The following is a 20,834-nucleotide window of genomic DNA, read 5'->3' on the forward strand; positions in this document are numbered from 1 at the left end:
ATGTGGTTGGGTTGGGCCATTCCTCGTCAGTTTCCTTGCGCTACCTTGCTAACGCGGGAGACAGCAGTTAAGTATAATAAAAGAATGTTATGATATATATCCCTGGGGATAGGGGAGAAAGAATACTTCCTACGCATTCCTCAAGTGTCGTAGAAGGCGACTTAAAGGGACGGGAGCGGGGGGGCTAGAAACCCTCCCCTCCTTGTGTTTTAACTTTCTAAAAGGGGAAACGAGGAGTCACACGGGGAATGCTCATCCTCCTCGAAGGCTCAGACTGGGATGTCTAAATGTGTGTGGATGTAACCAAGATGAGAAGAAAGAGAGATAGGTAGTATGTTTGGGGAAAGGAACCTGGATGTTTTGGCTTCGAGTGAAATGGAGCTTAAGGGTAAAGGGGAAGAGTGGTTTGGGAATGTCTTGGGAGTTAAGTCAGGTGTTAGTGAGAGGACGAGAGCAAGGGAAGGAGTAACACTACTCCTGAAAGAGGAGTAGTGGGAGTATGTGATAGAGTGTAAGAAAGTAAACTCTAGATTGATATGGGTAAAACTGAAAGTGGATGGAGAAAGATGGGTGATTATTGGTGCATATGCACCTGGGCATGAGAAGAAAGATCATGAGAGGCAAGTGTTTTGGGAGCAGCTGAGTGAGTGTGTTAGTAGTTTTGATGCACAAGACCGGGTTACAGTGATGGGTGATTCGAATGCAAAGGTGAGTAATGTGGCAGTTAGGGGAATGATTGATGTACATGGGGTGTTCAGTGTTGTAAATGTAAATGGTGAAGAGCTTGTAGATTTATATGTTGAAAAAGAACTGGTGATTGGGAATACCTGGTTTAAAAAGCGAGATGTACATAAGTAAGTAGGAAAGATGGCCAGAGAGTGTTATTGGATTACGTGTTAATTGATAGGTGCACAAAAGAGACTTTTGGGTGTTACTGTGCTGAGAGGTGCAACTGGAGGGATGCCTGATCATAATCTTGTGGAGGCAAAAGTGAAGATTTGTAGAGGTTTTCAGAAAAGAAGGGAGAATGTTGGCATGAAGAGAGTGGTGAGAGTGAGCTTGGAAAGGAGACTTGTTTGAGGGAGTACCAGGAGAGACTGAGTACAGAATGGAAAAAGGTGAGAACAAGGACACTGAGTACAAAATGGAAAAATGTGAGAACAAAGGACATAAGGGGAATTGGGGAGGAATGGGATGTATTTAGGGAAGCAATGATAGCTTCTGCAAAAGATGCTTGTGGCATGAGAAGCGTGGGAGGTGGGCAGATTAGAAGGGGTGGTGAGTGGTGGGATGAGGAAGTAAGATAATTAGTGAAAGAGAAGAGAAAGGCATTTGGACGATTTTTGCAGGGAAATAATGCAAATGAGTGGGAGATGTTTAGAAGAAAGAGGCAGGAGGTCAAGAGAAAGGTACAAGAGGTGAAAAAGAGGGCAAATGAAAGTTGGGGTGAGGGAGTAATATTAAATTGTAGGGAGAATAAAAAAATGTTTTGGAAGGAGGTAAACAAAGTGCGTAAGACAAGGGAACAAATGAGAACATCAGTGAAGGGGGCCAATGGGGAGGTGATAACAAGTAGTGGTGATGTGAGAAGGCGATGGAGTGAGTATTTTGAAGGTTTGTTGAATGTGTTTGATGATAGAGTGGCAGATATAGGGTGTTTTGGTTGAGGTGGTATGCAAAGTGAGAGGGTTAGGGAGAATAATTTGGTAAACAGACAAGAGGTAGTAAAAGCTTTGCGGAAGATGAAAGCCAGCAAGGCAGCGGGTTTGGATAGTATTGCTGTGGAATTTATTAAAAAGGGGTAGACTGTATAGTTGACTGGTTGGTAAGATTATTTAATGTATGTATTACTCATGGTGAGGTGCCTGAGGATTGGCGGATTGCTTGCCTAGTGCCAATTGTACAAAGGCAAAGGTGATAAAAGTGAGTGCTCAAATTACAGAGGTATAAATTTGTTGATTATTCCTGGGAAATTATATGGGAGGGTATTGATTGAGAGGGTGAAGGCATGAACAGAGCATCAGATTGGGGAAGAGAAGTGTGGTTTCAGAAGTGGTAGAGGATGTGTGGATCAGGTGTTTGCTTTGAAGGATGTATGTAAGAAATGCTTAGAAAAGCAAATGGGTTTGTATGTAGCATTTATGGATCTGGTGATGCCATATGATAAGAGTTGATAGAGATGCTCTGTGGAAGGTATTAAGAATATATGGTGTGGGAGGCAAGTTATTAGAAGCAGTGAAAGGTTTTTTATTGAGGATGTAAGGCATGTGTACGTGTAGGAAGAAAGTGATTGGTTCTCAGTGAATGTAGGTTTGCGGCAGGGGTGTGTGATGTCTCCATGGTTGTTTAATTTGTTTATGGATGGGGTTGTTAGGTAGGTGAATGCAAGAGTTTTGGAAAGAGTGGCAAGTATGCAGTCTGTTGTGGATGAGAGAGCTTGGGAAGTGAGTCACTTGTTGTTCACTGATGATACAGCACTGGTGGCTGATATGTGTGAGATACTGCAGAAGCTGGTGACTGAGTTTGGTAAAGTGTGTGAAAGAAGAAAGGTGAAAGTAAATGTGAATAAGAGCAAGGTTATTAGGTACAGTAGGGTTTAGGGACAAGTAAATTGGGAAGTAAGTTTGAATGGAGAAAAACTGGAGGAAGTAAAGTGTTTTAGATATCTGGGAGTGGATTTGGCAGCAGATGGAACCATGGAAGCAGAAGTGAATCATAGGTTGGGGGATGGGGCAAAAGTTCTGGGAGCGTTGAAGAATGTGTGGAAGTCGAGAACGATATCTTGGAAAGCAAAAATAGGTATGTTTGAAGGAATAGTGGTTCCAACAATGATATATGGTTGGGAGGCGTGGGCTATGGATAGAGTTGTGCGGAGGAGGGTGGATGTGCTGGAAATGAGATGTTTGAGGACAATATGTGGTGTGAGGTGCTTTGATCGAGTAAGTAAGGGTAAGAGAGATGTGTGGAAATAAAAAGAGCGTGGTTGAGAGAGCAGAAGAGGGTGTTTTGAACTGGTTTGGTTACATGGAGAGAATGATTGAGGAAATGTGTGTCAGAGGTGGAGGGAACGAGGTGAAGTGGGAGACCAAATTGGTGGTGGGAAGATGGAGTGAAAAAGATTTTGAGTGATCGGGGCCTGAACATGCAGGAGGGTGAAAGGCATGCAAGGAATAGAGTGAATTGGAACGATGTGGTATACTGGGGTGGACGTGCTGTCAATGGATTGAACCCGGGCATGTGAAGCGTCTGGGGTAAACCATGGAAAGTTGTGTGGGGCCTGGATGTGGAAAGGGAGCTGTGGTTTCTGTGTATTATACATGACAGCTAGAGACTGAGTGTGAATGAATGTGGCTTTTGTTGTCTTTTCCTAGCGCTACCTTGCGCACATGCGGGTGGAGGGGGTTGTTATTTCATGTGTGGCGGGGTGGCAATGGGAATGAATAAGGGCAGACAGTGTGAATTGTGTGCATGGAAATATATGTATGTGTCTGTGTGTGTATATATATGTGTGTACATTGAGATGTATAGGTATGTATATTTGCGTGTGTGGACGTGTATGTATATACATGTGTATGGGGGTGGGTTGGGCCATTTCTTTCGTCTGTTTCCTTGCGTTACCTCGCAAACGCGGGAGACAGCGACAAAGCAAAATAAATAGAATAGAATATATATATATATATATATATATATATATATATATATATATATATATATATATATTATCCCTGGGGATAGGGGATTAAGAAAACTTCCCACGTATTCCCTGCGTGTCGTAGAAGGCGACTAAAAGGGGAGGGAGCGGGGGGGCTGGAAATCCTCCCCTCTCGTTTTTTTTTTTTTTTAAATTTTCCAAAAGAAGGAACAGAGGGGGGCCAGTTGAGGATATTCCAAAAAAGGCCCAGTCCTCTGTTCTTAGCGCTACCTCGCTAACGCGGGAAATGGCGAATAGTTTAAAAGAAAGATATATATATATATATATATATATATATATATATATATATATATATATATATATATATATATATATTGAAATGGTTTGAACATTTGAAGGGAATGAGTAAGGAAAGGTTGACAAAGAGGATATATCTGTCATAAGTGGAGGGGACAAGGCGAACCGGTAGATCAGATTGGAAATGGAAGATGGGATGAAAAAGATTTTGAGCAATTGGGACCTGAACATGCAGGAGGGTGAGGGGCATGTACAGAAAAGAGTGATTTGGAATGATTTGTTATACTGGAGTCAACATGCCATGAGTGGACAGAACCAGTACTTGTGAAATGACCATAGTAAACCATGGAAAAGTATGTGGGGCCTAGATGGGGATAGGGAGTGGTAATTTTGGTGCATTACACAATACAGCATGTTTATTTGGCCTCTCTTCGTCTGTTTCCTGGCACTGCCTTGCTGACGCAGGGGGTGGCTGTTGGATACAGGGGAAAAGAAGAGAATGAATATATGATTTTTTTCGTGTATTTGTGCTGTTTCCTTTGCGATGGGATGGTTTCAGGAATGGATGAAGGCGAGCAAGTATGGATGTAAACATGTATTTGTATATGTATGTGTATATAGGTATATTTATGTGTGTGTGCATATATACATATATCTTTGTGTGTGAGTGGATTTGTCTTTCTTCTGTTGCTGGTGCTATCTTGCTAACACATGAAGCGGCAATAATGTATGAAATGCATATGCATACATACATACCAACTCTGTCTCTCCTTGTACTGCGATCATGGCCTATCCCCAGGCATTTCAATCATAACCTCTTTCGTGGCACCATCATTGCTGTCTTTTGACTTTATCATTATGGTTGTGTCCCCTGGCACTACCTTCAGGGTGTCTGTTTCCTGGCAGTATCATTGTGACATTTTTATCTCCTAAAAGTACCTTTATGGCTTGTCTGCCATCATGATCTCTATCTCCTGGCAGTATCATCATGGCTTGGATTGTCTTATGTTACTACCAACTTGATGGGTCAATCTCAGTGCCCTACTGCTATGTACTGTGTCCTGGCATTCCCCTCATGGCCTGTGTATATCCTGGCAGCACCATTATGACCTGGCTTGCCTCCTGTCTCTGCCATCCTGGTGTCTCTGTCTTCTAGCAATACCATCATGGCTTTGTGGCTTGGCAATGCCATCATTACCTGTTTTGTCTTGTTGCATATCCATTATGGTCTGTTGTGTCAATGCCATTGTGGTCTGTCTCTTCTGGTACAGCTGTCATGGATATTTGTTGGCACAACCATCATTCCATGTCTCTTGGTACTGCCATCGTGTACTGTGTCTGCCGGTGTTGCCTTCATGGTCTGTCTCCTAGGACTACCATCATGGCTTGTCATCTGGTACTTCCATCGTGGACTGTCTGCTGGTATAATCTCCATGGTCTAGCTACTGGATACTGCCATTGTGTTTTGGCTGTCTCGTGGCATTACTATTAGGGCTCGTCTTTCCTGTCACTACTATCATGGCCTGTCCATCTCATGGTACTACCATCAAGACCTGTCCCTTGCTGGTATTACCATTATGGCATTTCTCCTTGCACAATTGACATAACCTGTTTTTCTCCAGGAAGTACCATTATGGCCTGCTTATCTTTTGGTATTGCCATTATTGTTTCTGTTTTCATGGCAGTACCATTATGGCCAGTCTGTACTCCTGGGACTGTCATCATCCTCTTTTGCTTACTGTTAGTACCATCATGGTTTATCTGCTGGCACTAATATTATTGCCATTTTGTCTAATGGAAGTACCGTAATGGCCTGTTTGTGTGTTGGTTCAGCCATCATGGTATTTATCTCTCTGCTGATACTCCCAGCATTATCTAGTCTGTCTTTTGGCAGTACTAGCATGACATGTTCCCAGGCACTATCATCAGACTCCGGGCTCTACCTATGGAAAGTGCCCAGGACTAAGTAATTACAAAGTGTATCAGACCAACTGGGCTGTGGGGGATGCAGTTACCAACAGCTTGGTGTATCAATGCTCGGCAGGCATGTCTCTTGGTGTTACCCTTGTGGTCTGTTTCTTTTAGTACCATTATGAGGGCCTGTCTCTTGGCACCACCATCGTGGCTTGTTACTCCTGGCACTACCATTATGACTTGTCTCTCTGCTGGTACTACCATTATGGCTAGTTCTGACAGTCATCTTGCTCTTATTGACACTCCCATCAAGGCTTTGGCCCTGATACTATCATTATATCTGTTTGCCTCTTGGTACAACCATCATGGCCTGTTTCTTTTGTCATTGACATCATGACCTGTCCCTGGGAAGTACCACTTCGATGTGGTCTTTGCATCATCTGGGCATGATGCCGTTTCATTCCCAGTGTTTATCAGCATGAGGGGGGGTGCTATTTCGTGTGTGGCAGGGTAGCAACAGGAATGGATGAAGGCAAGCAAGTATGGATATGTACATGTACAAATATGTATGTCTGTGTATGTATATGTACGTGTATGGGCTATGGATAGAGTTGTGCGCAGGAGGGTGGATGTGCTGGAAATTAGATGTTTGAGGGCAATATGTGGTGTGAGGTGGTTTGATCGAGTAAGTAATAATAGGGTAAGAGACAGGTGTGGTAATAAAAAGAGTGTGGTTGAGAGAGCAGAAGAGGGTGTTTTGAAATGGTTTGGTCACATGGAGAGAATAAGTGAGGAAAGATTGACCAAGGGGATATATGTGTCAGAGGTGGAGGAAATGAGGAGAAGTGGGAGACCAAATTGGAGGTGGAAAGATGGAGTGAAAAAGATTTTGAGTGATTGGGGCCTGAGCATGTAGGAGGGTGAAAGGCGTGCAAGGAATAGAGTGAATTGGAATGATGTGGTATACTGAGGTGGACGTGCTGTCAATAGATTGAACCAGGGCATGTGAAGCGTCTGGGGTAAACCATGGAAAGCTCTGTGGGGTGTGGATGTGGAAAGGGAGCTGTGGTTTTGGTGCATTATTACATGACAGCTAGAGACTGAGTGTGAACGAGTGTGGACTTTGTTGTCTTTTCCTAGCGCTACCTCGCACACATGAGGGGGGGTTGTTATTTCGTGTGGCAATGGGAATGAATAAAGGCAGACTATGAATTATGTACATGTGTATATATGTATATGTCTGTGTGTATATATATGTATACGTTGAGATGTATAGGCATGTATATTTGCGTGTGTGGACGTGTATGTATATACATGTGTATGTGGGTGGGTTAGGCCATTCTTTCGTCTGTTTCCTTGCGCTACCTCACAAACGCGGGAGACAGCAACAAAGCAAAATTATAAAAATGATATATAAGTCCACGGGGAAAATTAAACATAAGTTCCCAAGTGCACTTTCGTGTAATAATCACATCATCTGGGGAGACACATGAGAGAAATAAAAGTCAGTTGATATACAACAAAGAAACATAGCTAGGACGCCATTTGGTAAACATGTGATTGTCCAAGACAGACAACGAGCATATCATAAACCTATTATGTGGACAAGAAGGTGAATTGTTTACAAATCTTACCAACAACAAAGTTATCCAGTTTGACTAGACCTTCACTAACATTAAGGTTATAATTCTTTGTGTATTTGATAATAGAAGATTCACTGATGTTTCTCGTGGTACTGGGGTAATGCCATCTCAGTTATTAACTCGAGTTGGGAAGTGTTAGTGATGGTACATGAAGATTTAAAGTCATTGCATCAGAAATAGTAGATTGCAGTTTGTAGACCGATGATTTATACGTCGAAGATTTTAACTAAGGACTAAATTTTAAAAGAGATTAACTAGTCTTTTGGTTCTTATCCACAGAGGTGAAAATGCAGGACACAGGGTGCTTTACTTAAAGGTGCAGTATGTATTATAATTTTTTTGTAGTTGATGTGTAGATGCATCTCTGTCTCTTACAATTTGTAAAAGTTTTAAACTAAGAATGTGTAGCATTCAGCATAGCATGGATGTTCAAGAATATTTTAATCATGCATACACCCAGTAGAATTATATACTATACAGAGAAATTGTAAGTAGTAAACCCTCAAACTAATGTACTTTTAAAATAGTGAGACTTCAGAGAACATGGAAGTTGCTTATGAAAATTAACTAGAATTCCATGAGTGAAACTGGTCGTTTGTTGCTCATATTAAATGCAGACATGGTCTTTTAAGTAATGAAGAAATCAGTGCATCCTCAATTAATGGTCTGAACAATATAATGAGGCATTTTTGTATATCTCTTTAGTTAATTAGATGTTATGGGTTTTATTTTGAGAATTTAAGATTTGTTCTTATATCAACAAGGCATCATAAAAGACTGTTTATGATGTACAGATAAGTAGACTTTTCTGGATATTGAACAAGTTTTCCACAGTTCATTTGGTATTTTTAGGTTTTATCTAGATAAAGATTTCAATGTTTTAAGTGTCAGAACTTTCTCTGAATTTTGGTTCCATGTTAGTTGAAAATTTGTTGGTGTTTTGGAGGATGAGAGATAGGTTAAGTGATTTGAGGGTTTACTGTTGATTTTAAAGATTAGAGCATGCACTCTCCCAACTTCAGCGGGCTGTGTATAATCTTTGAAGTATGATGGAGGGTACATTCTTGCCTATACATGATTGATTAGTTTTTAGCACCTTGTTATTTTTGGTGTGGAGTTGTTCATTGTTTAAGACTCGCATGGAAAAATAAAGTAGCTGTCAATGATGTGATGAGCCCCCACCATTTCGCACCTGACTGCAATAGCTTCATTTGCTCATGTCCAGTTCTTGTTCGCTGATGATACGTCACTGGTGGCTGATTCGGGTGAGAAACTGCAGAGGTTGTTGACTGAGTTTGGAAAAGTGTGTGAAAGAAGAAAGTTCAGAGTAAATGTGAATAGGAGCAAGGTAATTAGGTTCAGTAGGGTTGAGAGACAATTTAATTGGGAGGTAAGTTTGAGTGGAGAAAAATTGAAAGAAGTTAAGTGTTTTTGATATCTGGGAGTGGATTTAGCAGTGGATGGAACCATGGAAGCGGAAGTGGATCACAGGGTGAGGGAAGGAGTGAAGGTTCTGGAAGTGTTGAAGAATGTGTGTAAGGCGAGAACTCTATCTCGGAGAGCAAAAATGGGTAAGTTTGAAGGAATAGTGGTTTCAACAATGTTATATGGGTGCAGTGCATGGGCTGTAGATAGGGTTGTGCGGAGGAGGGTGTATGTGTTGGAAATGAAATGTTTGAGGACAATATGTGGTGTGAGGTGGTTTGATTGAGTAAGTAATGAAAGGGTAAGAGATATGTGGCAATTGAAAGAGTGTGGTTTGGAGAGCAGAAGAGGGTGTGTTGAAATGGTTTGGATGCATGGAGAGGATGAGTGAGAAAAGATTGACAAAGAGGATGTATGTGTCAGAGGTGGAGGGAAGAAGGAGAAGCAAGAGACCAAATTGGAGGTGGAAGGATGGAGTGAAAAAGATTTTGAGTGATCGGGGCCTAAACACACAGGAGGATGAAAGGCGTACAAGGAATAGAGTAAATTAGAACAATGTGGTATACCGGGGTGGATGTGCTGTCAATGGATTAAACTAGGGCATGTGAAGCATATTGGGTAAACCACGAATATTTTTGTGGGGTTTGGATGTGGAAAGGGAGCTGTGGTTTCGGTGCATTATACATGACTGTTAGGGACTGAGTGTGAACAAATTTGGCCTTTTTTTTTGTCTTTCTTAGCGCTACCTTGCACGCGCGTGTGGGTGGGGTGCTATTTTATGTGTGGCAGGGTGGCGACAGGAATGTATGAAGGCAACAAGTGTGAATATGTACATGTTTATATATGTCTATGTATGTATATGTAGATATACAGTAAAATGTGTAGGTATGTATATATGTGTGTGTATGGGCGTTTATGTATATATGTGTGTATGTGGGTGGGTTGGGACATTCTTTCATCTGTTTCCTTGAGCTACTTCATTGATGCAGGAGACAGCGAATAAGTATGATAGATAAATAGATAAATATATACACTATTTTTATATTTATTTTCCTTTTTTGCTGTCTCCCGCGTTAGCGAGGTAGCGTAAGGAAACAGATGAAAGAATGGCCCAACCCACCCACATACACATGTATATACATACATGTCCACACACACAAATATACATACCTGTACATCTCAACGTATACATATATATACACACAGGCATATACATCTATACACATGTACATATGAAATAACACATGAAATAACAACCCCCTCCCCCCGCATGTGCTCAAGGTAGCACTAGGAAAAGACAACAAAGACCACATTCGTCCACACTCAGTGTCTACCTGTCATGTAATAATGCACCAGAACCATAGCTCCCTTACCACATCCAGGCCCCACAGAATTTTCCATGGTTTACCTCAGATGCTTCACATGCCCTGGTTCAATCCATTGATAGCACGTCGACCCCGGTATACCACATCGTTCCAATTCACTCTATTCCTTGCACGCCTTTCACCCTCCTGCAAGTTCAGGCCCCGATCACTCAAAATCTTTTTCACTCCATCTTTCCACCTCTAATTTGGTCTCCCACTTCTCCTCGTTCCCTCCACCTCTGACACATATATCCTCTTGGTCAATCTTTCCTCACTCATTCTTTCCATGTGACCAAACCATTTCAAAACACCCTCTTCTGCTCTCTTAACCACACTCTTTTTATTACCACACATCTCTCATACCCTATTATTACTTACTCGATCAAACCACCTCACACCACATATTGTCCTCAGACATCTCATTTCCAGCATATCCACCCTCCTGCGCACAACTCTATCTATAGCCCAGGCCACGCAACCATATAACATTGTTGGAACCACTATTCCTTCAAACATACCCATTTTTGCTCTCTGAGATAAGGTTTTCGCCTTCCGCAGATTTTTCAACGCTCCCAGAACTTTTGCCCACTCCCCACCCTATGATTCACTTCCGCTTCCATGGTTCCATCTGCTGCCAAATCCACTCCCAGATATCTAAAACACTTCACTTCCTCCAGTATTTCTCCATTCAAACTTACCTCCCAATTTACTTGCCCCTCAACCCTACTGTACCTAATAACCTTGCTCTTATTCACATTTACTTTCAGCTTTCTTCTCTCACACACTTTACTGAACTCAGCCACCAGCTTCTGCAGTTTCTCACATGAATCAGCCACCAGCGTTGTATCATCAGCGAACAACAGGTGACTCACTTCCCAAGCTCTCTCATCCACAACAGACTGCATACTTGCCCCTTTTTCCAAAACTCTTGCATTCTCCTCCCTAACAACCCCATCCATAAACAAATTAAACAACCATGGAGGCATCACACACCCCTGCCGCAAAACCAGCATTCACTGAGAACCAATCACTTTCCTCTCTTCTTACACGTACACAAACTTTACATCCTCGATAAAAACTTTTCACTGCTTCTAATAACTTGCCTCCCACACCATATATTCTTAATACCTTCCGCAGAGCATCTCTATCAACTTTTAGCATATACCTTCTCCAGATCCATAAATGCTACATACAAATCCATTGCTTTTCTAAGCATTTCTCACATTCTTCAAAGCAAACACCTGATCCAAATATCCTCTACCACTTCTGAAACCACACTGCTCTTCCCCAATCTGATGCTCTGTTCATGCCTTCACCCTCGCAATCAATACCCTCCCATATAATTTCCCAGGAATACTTAACAAACTTATACCTCTGTACTTTGAGCACTCACTTTTATCCCCTTTGCCCTTGTACATTGTCACTATGCAAGCATTCCTCCAATCCTCAGGCACCTCACCATGAGTCATACATACATTGAATAACCTTACCAACCAGTCAACAATACAGTCACTCTCTTTTTTTAATAAATTCCACTGCAATACCATCCAAACCCGCTGCCTTGCCAGCTTTCATCTTCCGCAAAGCTTTTACTACCTCTCCTCTGTTTACCAAGTCATTTTCCCTAACCCTCTCACTTTGCACACCACCTCGACCAAAACACCCTATATCTACCACTCTATCATCAAACACATTCAGCAAACCTTCAAGATACTCACTCCATCTCTTCACATCACCACTACTTGTTATCACCTCCCCATTATCCCCCTTCACTGAAGTGCCCATTTGTTCCCTTGTCTTACGCACTTTACCTCCTTCCAAAACATCTTTTTATTCTCCCTAAAATTTAACGATACTCTCTCACCCTAACTCTCATTTGCCCTCTTTTTCACCTCTTGTACCTTTCTCTTGACCTCCTGCCTCTTTCTTTTATACATCTCCCACTCATTTGCATTATTTCCCTGCAAAAATCAACCAACTGCCTCTCTTTCTCTTTCACTAATAATCTTGCTTCTTCATCCCACCAGTCACTACCCTTTCAAATCTGCCCAACTCCCACGCTTCTCATGCCACAAGCATCTTTTGCACAAGCCATCACTGCTTCCCTAAATACATCCCATTCCTCCCCGACTCCCCATATGTCCTTTGTTGTCACCTTTTTCCATTCTGTATTCAGTCCCTCCCAGTACTTCCTCACACAAGTCTCCTTCCCAAGCTCACTTATTTATTATATTTTGTCGCTGTCTCCTGCGTTAGCGAAGTAGCGCAAGGAAACATGAAAGAATGGCCCAACCCACCCACATACACATGTATATACATACATGTCCACACACGCACATATACATACCTATATATCTTAAAATATATATATATATATATATATATATATATATATATAGGTATAAGTTTGTTGAGTATTCCTGGTAAATTATATGGGAGGGTATTGATTGAGAGGGTGAAGGCATGTACAGAGCATCAGATTGGGGAAGAGCAGTGTGGTTTCAGAAGTGGTAGAGGATGTGTGGATCAGGTGTTTGCTTTGAAGAATGTATGTGAGAAATACTTAGAAAAGCAAATGGATTTGTATGTAGCATTTATGGATCTGGAGAAGGCATATGATAGAGTTGATAGAGATGCTCTGTGGAAGGTATTAAGAATATATGGTGTGGGAGGCAAGTTGTTAGAAGCAGTGAAAAGTTTTTATCGAGGATGTAAGGCATGTGTACGTGTAGGAAGAGAGGAAAGTGATTGGTTCTCAGTGAATGTAGGTTTGCGGCAGGGGTGTGTGATGTCTCCATGGTTGTTTAATTTGTCTGTGGATGGGGTTGTTAGGAAGGTGAATGCAAGAGTTGTGGAAAGAGGGGCAAGTATGAAGTCTGTTGTGGATGAGAGAGCTTAGGAAGTGAGTCAGTTGTTGTTCGCTGATACAACGCTGGTGGCTGATTCATGTGAGAAACTGCAGAAGCTGGTGACTGAGTTTGGTAAAGTGTGTGAAAGAAGAAAGTTAAGAGTAAACGTGAATAAGAGCAAGGTTATTAGGTACAGTAGGGTTGCAAGTCAATTGGGAGGTAGGTTTGAATGGAGAAAAACTGGAGGAAGTAAAGTGTTTTAGATATCTGGGAGTGGATCTGGCAGCGGATGGAACCATGGAAGCGGAAGTGAATCATAGGGGGGGAGGGGGCGAAAATCCTGGGAGCCTTGAAGAATGTGTGGAAGTCGAGAACATTATCTCGGAAAGCAAAAACAGGTATGTTTGAAGGAATGGTGGTTCCAACAATGTTGTATGGTTGCGGGGCGTGGGCTATGGATAGAGTTGTGCGGAGGAGGGTGGATGTGCTGGAAATGAGATGTTTGAGGACAATGTGTGGTGTGAGGTGGTTTAATCGAGTAAGTAATGTAAGGGTAAGAGAGATGTGTAGAAATAAAGAGAGCGTGGTTGAGAGAGCAGAAGAGGGTGTTTTGAAATGGTTTGGGCACATGGAGAGAATGAGTGAGGAAAGGTTGACCAAGAGGATATATGTGTCGGAGGTGGAGGGAACGAGGAGAAGTGGGAGACCAAATTGGAGGTGGAAAGATGGAGTGAAAAAGATTTTGAGTGATTGGGGCCTGAACATGCAGGAGGGTGAAAGGCGGGCAAGGAATAGAGTGAATTGGATCGCTGTGGTATACCGGGGTTGACGTGCTGTCAGTGGATTGAATCAGGGCATGTGAAGCGTCTGGGGTAAACCATGGAAAGTTGTGTGGGGCCTGGATGTGGAAAGGGAGCTGTGGTTTCGGGCATTATTGCATGACAGCTAGAGACTGAGTGTGAACGAATGGGGCCTTTGTTGTGTTTTCCTAGCGCTACCTCCCACACATGAGGGGGGAGGGGGATGGTATTCCATGTGTGGTGAGGTGGTGATGGGAATGAATAAAGGCAGACAGTGTGAATTGTGTGCATGGGTATATATGTATGTGTCTGTGTGTGTATATATATGTGTACATTGAGATGTATAGGTATGTGTATTTGTGTGTGTGGACGTGTATGTATATACATGTGTATGGGGTGAGTTGGGCCATTTCTTTTGTCTGTTTCCTTGCGCTACCTCGCAAATGCGGGAGACAGCGACAAAGCAAAATAAATAGAATATATAATAATTTTTTTTATATATTTTTATTTTGCTTTGTCGATGTCTCCCATGTTAACGAGGTAGCGCAAGGAAACAGATGAAAGAATGGCCCAACCCACCCACATACACATGTACATACATACACGTCCACACACACAAATATACATACCTATACATCTCAATGTATACTATATATACACACACAGACATACATATATACACATGTACATGATTCATACTGTCTGCCTTTATTTATTCCCATTGCCACCTCGCCACACATGGAATGACAACCCCCTCCCCCCTCATGTGTGCGAGGTAGCGCTAGGAAAAGACAACAAAGGCCGCATTCGTTCACATCCAGGCCCCACACAACTTTCCATGGTTTACCCCAGACGCTTCACATGCCCTGGTTCAATCCATTGACAAAACGTCGACTCCGGTATACCACATCGTTCCAATTCACTCTATTCCTTGCACGCCTTTCACCCTCCTGCATGTTCAGGCCCCGATCTCTGAAAATCTTTTTCACTCCATCTTTCCACCTTCAATTTGGTCTCCCACTTCTCCTCGTTCCCTCCACCTCTGACACATATATACTCTTGGTCAATCTTTCCTCACTCATTCTCTCCATGTGACCAAACCATTTCAAAAATCCCTCTTCTACTCTCTCACACACAGTATGTATTCCGTCACCACCCCACCACACATGAAATGAAAACCCCCCTCCCCCCGCGTGTGTGTGAGTTGGCGCTAGTGTTATGAACAATACTTATTCGGGCAAGGTCGCCAGTAACATATATATATGTTACAAATACTGTACTGATCCTTGTCTTGCAAGGACGTTAGATTTATTATGTTTTACAACACAGGGTAACACTATCTGAAAGTTAGGGAATTAAATCAAAGACCAGTATCACAACCTCTTATAATGAAAGGAATTGAAATGTACAAAGATAAACACACTAAAGGCACAACTCATTTACATTAACAGTGAACATGAGTTTAACATTGAACATGAGTTAACATTCCAGGTAAGATTTCAAACCAGATCTCTTTCCTTTATGACAAATTCTACGATAACATTACACTTAGACCCTTCTATGAGAAGTTCAACTCTAATGACAGAGGCAAAACAATGTAGGGTCTGTATCGCACTGCACTCGGGTAACAGGCTCACTGGGCTAAAGAGAGTGAAATCAAATCTCAGCGGGTGTGATGGGTATATATTACAAGTAAAGACGAGCGTCCGCCCTGCTGATACAACGCTACCCATAATTAGCTATGGGACTAAGAGCACTTTTGATTGGTTGGAGTATCCTATAGTCGGTCGCACATTGTGCGTAGTCCAACCTCCTTTGTCCTCTTGTTTACGACAGCAGCGAAGACATATCCCATAGTTGATTGACAATCTCTCGCATCTGGTAACAGTCCAGGTGCTCAAAGACAAATCGCCATCTGGCTTCAAAACAGGATTACACCACCATACACAATGACACACACACACATTAAATACACGAACATGTTGGCACACGCACACACAGGTTATATACACAAACATGTCGGCACACGCACACATGTTTGTAACACTAGGGGAAGACAACAAAGGCCACATTCATTCACAATCAGTCTCTACCTGTCATGTATAATGCATTGAAACCACAGCTCCTTTTCTACGTCCAGGCCCCACAAAACTTTCCATGGTTTACCCCAGACGCTTCACATGCCCTGGTTCAATCTATTGACAGCACGTCGACCCCAGTATATCACATCATTCCAATTCACTCTATTCCTTGCACACTTTTCACTCCATCTTTCCACCTCCAATTTGGTCTCCCATTTCTCCTCATTCCCTCTACCTCTGACACATATATCCTCTTTGTCAATCTTTCCTCACTCATTCTCTCCATGTGACCAAACCATTTCAAAACACCCTCTTCTGCTCTCTCAACCACACTATTTTTATTACCACACATCTCTCTTACCCTATCATTACTTATTCGATCGAACCACCTCACACATATTGTCCTCAAACATCCCATTTCCAGCACATCCACCCTCCTGCGCACAACTCTATCTATAGGCCAGCCATGCCTAGCAACCATATAACATTGTTGGAACCACAATTCCTTCAGACATACCTATTTTTGCTTTCCGAGATAAGGTTCTCGCCTTCCACACATTTCTTCAGCGCTCTCAGAACTTTCGCCCCCTTCCCCACCCTATGATTAACCTCCGCTTCCATGGTTCCATCCACTGCCAAATCCACTCCCAGATATCTAAAACACTTCACTTCCTCCAGTTTTTCTCCATTCAAACTTACCTCCCAGGTGACTTGTCCCTCAACCCTACTGTACCTAATAACCTTGCTCTTATTAACATTTACTCTCAGCTTTCTTCTTTCACACACTTTACCAAACTCGGTCACCAGCTTCTGCAGTTTCTCACCTGAATCAGCCACCAGTACTGTATCATTAGTGAACAACAAGTGACTTGCTTCCCAAGCTCTCTCATCCACCACAGACTGCACACTTGCCCCTCTTTCCAATACTCTTGCATTCACCTCCCTAACAACCCCATCCATAAACAAATTAAACAACCATGGAGACATCACACACCCCTGCCGCAAAGCTAAATTCACTGAGAATCAATCACTTTCCTCTCTTCCAACTCGTACACATGCCTTACATCCTCGATAAAAGCTTTTCACTGCTTCTAACAACTTGCCTTCCACACCATATATTCTTTATACCTTCCACAGAGCATCTCTATCAACTTTTATCATATGCCTTCTCCAGTGCCATAAATGCTACATACAAATCCATTTGCTTTTTTAAGTATTTCTCACATACATTCTTCAAAGCAAACACCTGATTCACACATCCTCCACCACTTCTGAAACCACACTGCTCTTCCCCAATCTGATGCTCTGTACATGCCTTCACCCTCTCAATCAATACCCTCTCATATAATTTACCAGGAATACTCAACAAACTTATACCTCTGTAATTTGAGCACTCACTTTTATCTGCTTTGCCTTTGTACAATGGCACTATGCAAGCATTCCGCCAATCCTCAGGCACCTCACCATGAGTCATACATACATTAAATAACCTTACCAACCAGTCAACAATACAGTCACCCTCATTTTTAATAAATTCCACTGCATTACTATCCAAACCCGCTGCCTTGCCAGCTTTTATCTTCCGCAAAGCTTTTACTACCTCTTCTTCGTTTACCAAATCATTTTCCCTAACCCTCTCACTTTGCACACCACCTCGACCAAAACACCCTATATCTGCCGCTCTATCATCAAACACATTCAACAAACCTTCAAAATACTCACTCCATCTCCTTCTCACATCACCACAACTTGTTATCACCTCCCCATTGGGAAAGGATCACAATTTTGCGCGTGATCAAGATATTTCTATGAGTCCACGGGGAAAATGAAACACGTAAAGTTCCCAAGTGCACTTTCGTGTAATAATCACTTCATCAGGGAGACACAAGAGAGAAATATAACAGTCAGTTGATATACATCAAAGAGATGAAGCTAGGACGCCTTCGTCTCCTCGATGTATATCAACTGACTGTTATATTTCTCACTTGTGTCTCCCCTGATGGTGTGGTTATTACACGAAAGTGCACTTGGGCTTTTTTAGTGTTTCATTTTCCCTGTGGACTCATAGGAATATATATTTATATATATATTTCTTTCTTTTTTGCTTTGTCGCTGTCTCCAGCGTTTGCGAGGTAGCGCAAGGAAACAGACGAAAGAAATGGCCCAACCCACCCCCATACACATGTATATACATACGTCCACACACGCAAATATACATACCTACACAGCTTTCCATGGTTCACCCCAGACGCTTCACATGCCCTGATTCAATCCACTGACAGCACGTCAACCCCGGTATACCACATCGATCCAATTCACACTATTCCTTGCCCTCCTTTCACCCTCCTGCATGTTCAGGCTCCGATCACACAAAATCTTTTTTACTCCATCTTTCCACCTCCAATTTGGTCTCCCACTTCTCCTCGTTCCCTCCACCTCCGACACATATATCCTCTTGGTCAATCTTTCCTTACTCATTCTCTCCATGTGCCCAAACCATTTCAAAACACCCTCTTCTGCTCTCTCAACCACGCTCTTTTTATTTCCACACATCTCTCTTACCCTTACATTACTAACTCGATCAAACCACCTCACACCACACATTGTCCTCAAACATCTCATTTCCAGCACATCCATCCTCCTGCGCACAACTCTATCCATAGCCCACGCCTCGCAACCATACAACATTGTTGGAACCACTATTCCTTCACACATACCCATTTTTGCTTTCCGAGATAATGTTCTCGACTTCCACACATTCTTCAAGGCTCCCAGGATTTTCGCCCCCTCCCCCACCCCATGATCCACTTCCACTTCCATAGTTCCATCCGCTGCCAGATCCACTCCCAGATATCTAAAACACTTTACTTCCTCCATTTTTTCTCCATTCACACTTACCTCCCAATTCACTTGACGCTCAACCCTTCTGTACCTAATAACCTTGCTCTTATTCACATTTACTCTTAACTTTCTTCTTTCACACACTTTACTAAACTCAGTCACCAGCTCCTGCAGTTTTTCACATGAATCAGCCACCAGCGCTGTATCATCAGCGAACAACAACTGACTCACTTCCCAAGCTCTCTCATCCCCAACAAACTTCATACTTGCCCCTCTTTCCAAAACTTGCATTCACCTCCCAACAACCCCATCCATAAACAAATTAAACAACCATGGAGACATCACACACCCCTGCCGCAAACCTACATTCACTGAGAACCAATCACTTTCCTCTCTTCCTGCACGTACACATGCCTTATATCCTCGATAAAAACTTTTCACTGCTTCTAACAACTTGCCTCCCACACCATATATTCTTAATACCTTCCACAGAGCATCTCTATCAACTCTTATCATATGCCTTCTCCAGATCCGTAAATGCTACGTACAAATCCATTTGCTTTTCTAAGTATTTCTCACATACATTCTTCAAAGCAAACACCTGATCCACACATCCACTACCACTTTTGAAACCACACTGCTCTTCCCCAATCTGATGCTCTGTACATGCCTTCACCCTCTCAATCAATACCCTCCCATATAAGTTACCAGGAATACTCAACAAACTTATACCTCTGTAATTTGAGCACTCACTCTTATCCCCTTTGCCTTTGTACAATGGCACTGTGCACGCATTCCGCCAATCCTCAGGCACCTCACCATGAGTCATACATACATTAAATAACCTTACCAACCAGTCAATAATACAGTCACCCCCTTTTTCAATAAATTCCACTGCAATACCATCCAAAACTGCTGCCTTGCCGGCTTTCATCTTCCGCATTTTCCCTAACCCTCTCACTTTGCACACCACCTCGACCAAAACACCATATATCTGCCACTCTATCATCAAACACATTCAACAAACCTTCAAAATACTCACTCCATCTCCTTCTCACATCACCACTACTTGTTATCACCTCCCCATTTGTGCCCTTCACTGAAGTTCCCATTTGCTCCCTTGTCTTACACACTTTATTTACCTCCTTCCAGAACATCTTTTTATTTTCCCTAAAATTTAATGATACTCTCTCACCCCAAATCTCATTTGCCCTCTTTTTCACCTCTTGCACCTTTCTCTTGACCTCCTGTCTCTTTCTTTTATACATCTCCCACTCAATTGCATTTTTTCCCTGCAAAAATCGTCCAAATGCCTCTCTCTTCTCTTTCACTAATAATCTTACTTCTTCATCCCACCACTCACTACCCTTTCTAACCAACCCACCTCCCACTCTTCTCATGCCACAAGCATCTTTTGCGCAATCCATCACTGATTCCCTAAATACATCCCATTCCTCCCCCACTCCCCTTACTTCCATTGTTCTCACCTTTTTCCATTCTATACTCAGTCTCTCCTGGTACTTCCTCACACAAGTCTCCTTCCCAAGCTCACTTACTCTCACCACCCTCTTCACCCCAACATTCACTCTTCTTTTCTGAAAACCCATACAAATCTTCACCTGGTCAATTATATGGGAGGGTATTGATTTAGAGGGTGAAGGCATGTACAGAGCATCAGATTGGGGAAGAGCAGTGTGGTTTCAGAAGTGGTAGAGTATGTGTGGATCAGGTGTTTGCTTTGAAGAATGTATGTGAGAAATAATTAGAAGAGCAAATGGATTTGTATGTAGCATTTATGGATCTGGAGAAGGCATATGATAGAGTTGATAGAGATGCTCTGTGGAAGGTATTAAGAATATATGGCGTGGGAGGCAAGTTGTTAGAAGCAGTGAAAAGTTTTTATCGAGGATGTAAGGCATGTGTACGTGTAGGAAGAGAGGAAAGTGATTGGTTCTCAGTGAATGTAGG

At 42.4% G+C, this 20,834-nt stretch overlaps 1 protein-coding gene across 15 annotated transcripts in view; it reads left to right on the plus strand.

The window, feature by feature from the left end:
- LOC139748619 (uncharacterized) overlaps window positions 1-20,834 on the plus strand; it is a 448,759-nt gene that overhangs the window by 154,619 nt on the left and 273,306 nt on the right. For 3 of the 15 annotated variants that reach the window (XM_071661785.1, XM_071661781.1, XM_071661786.1), the window contains exon 2: window positions 7,786-7,822. The exons of 10 other annotated variants lie outside the window; for them this stretch is intronic. The gene's annotated coding sequence lies outside the window, so the exon portion shown is untranslated. Of the gene's footprint in view, window positions 1-7,785; window positions 7,828-20,834 lie in introns of all 15 variants that reach the window. 2 more of the 15 variants (XM_071661787.1, XM_071661784.1) reach the window with 1 other exon arrangement.

This window comes from Panulirus ornatus, chromosome 5 (assembly GCF_036320965.1).
Source record: "Panulirus ornatus isolate Po-2019 chromosome 5, ASM3632096v1, whole genome shotgun sequence".
Taxonomy (NCBI): domain Eukaryota; kingdom Metazoa; phylum Arthropoda; class Malacostraca; order Decapoda; family Palinuridae; genus Panulirus; species Panulirus ornatus.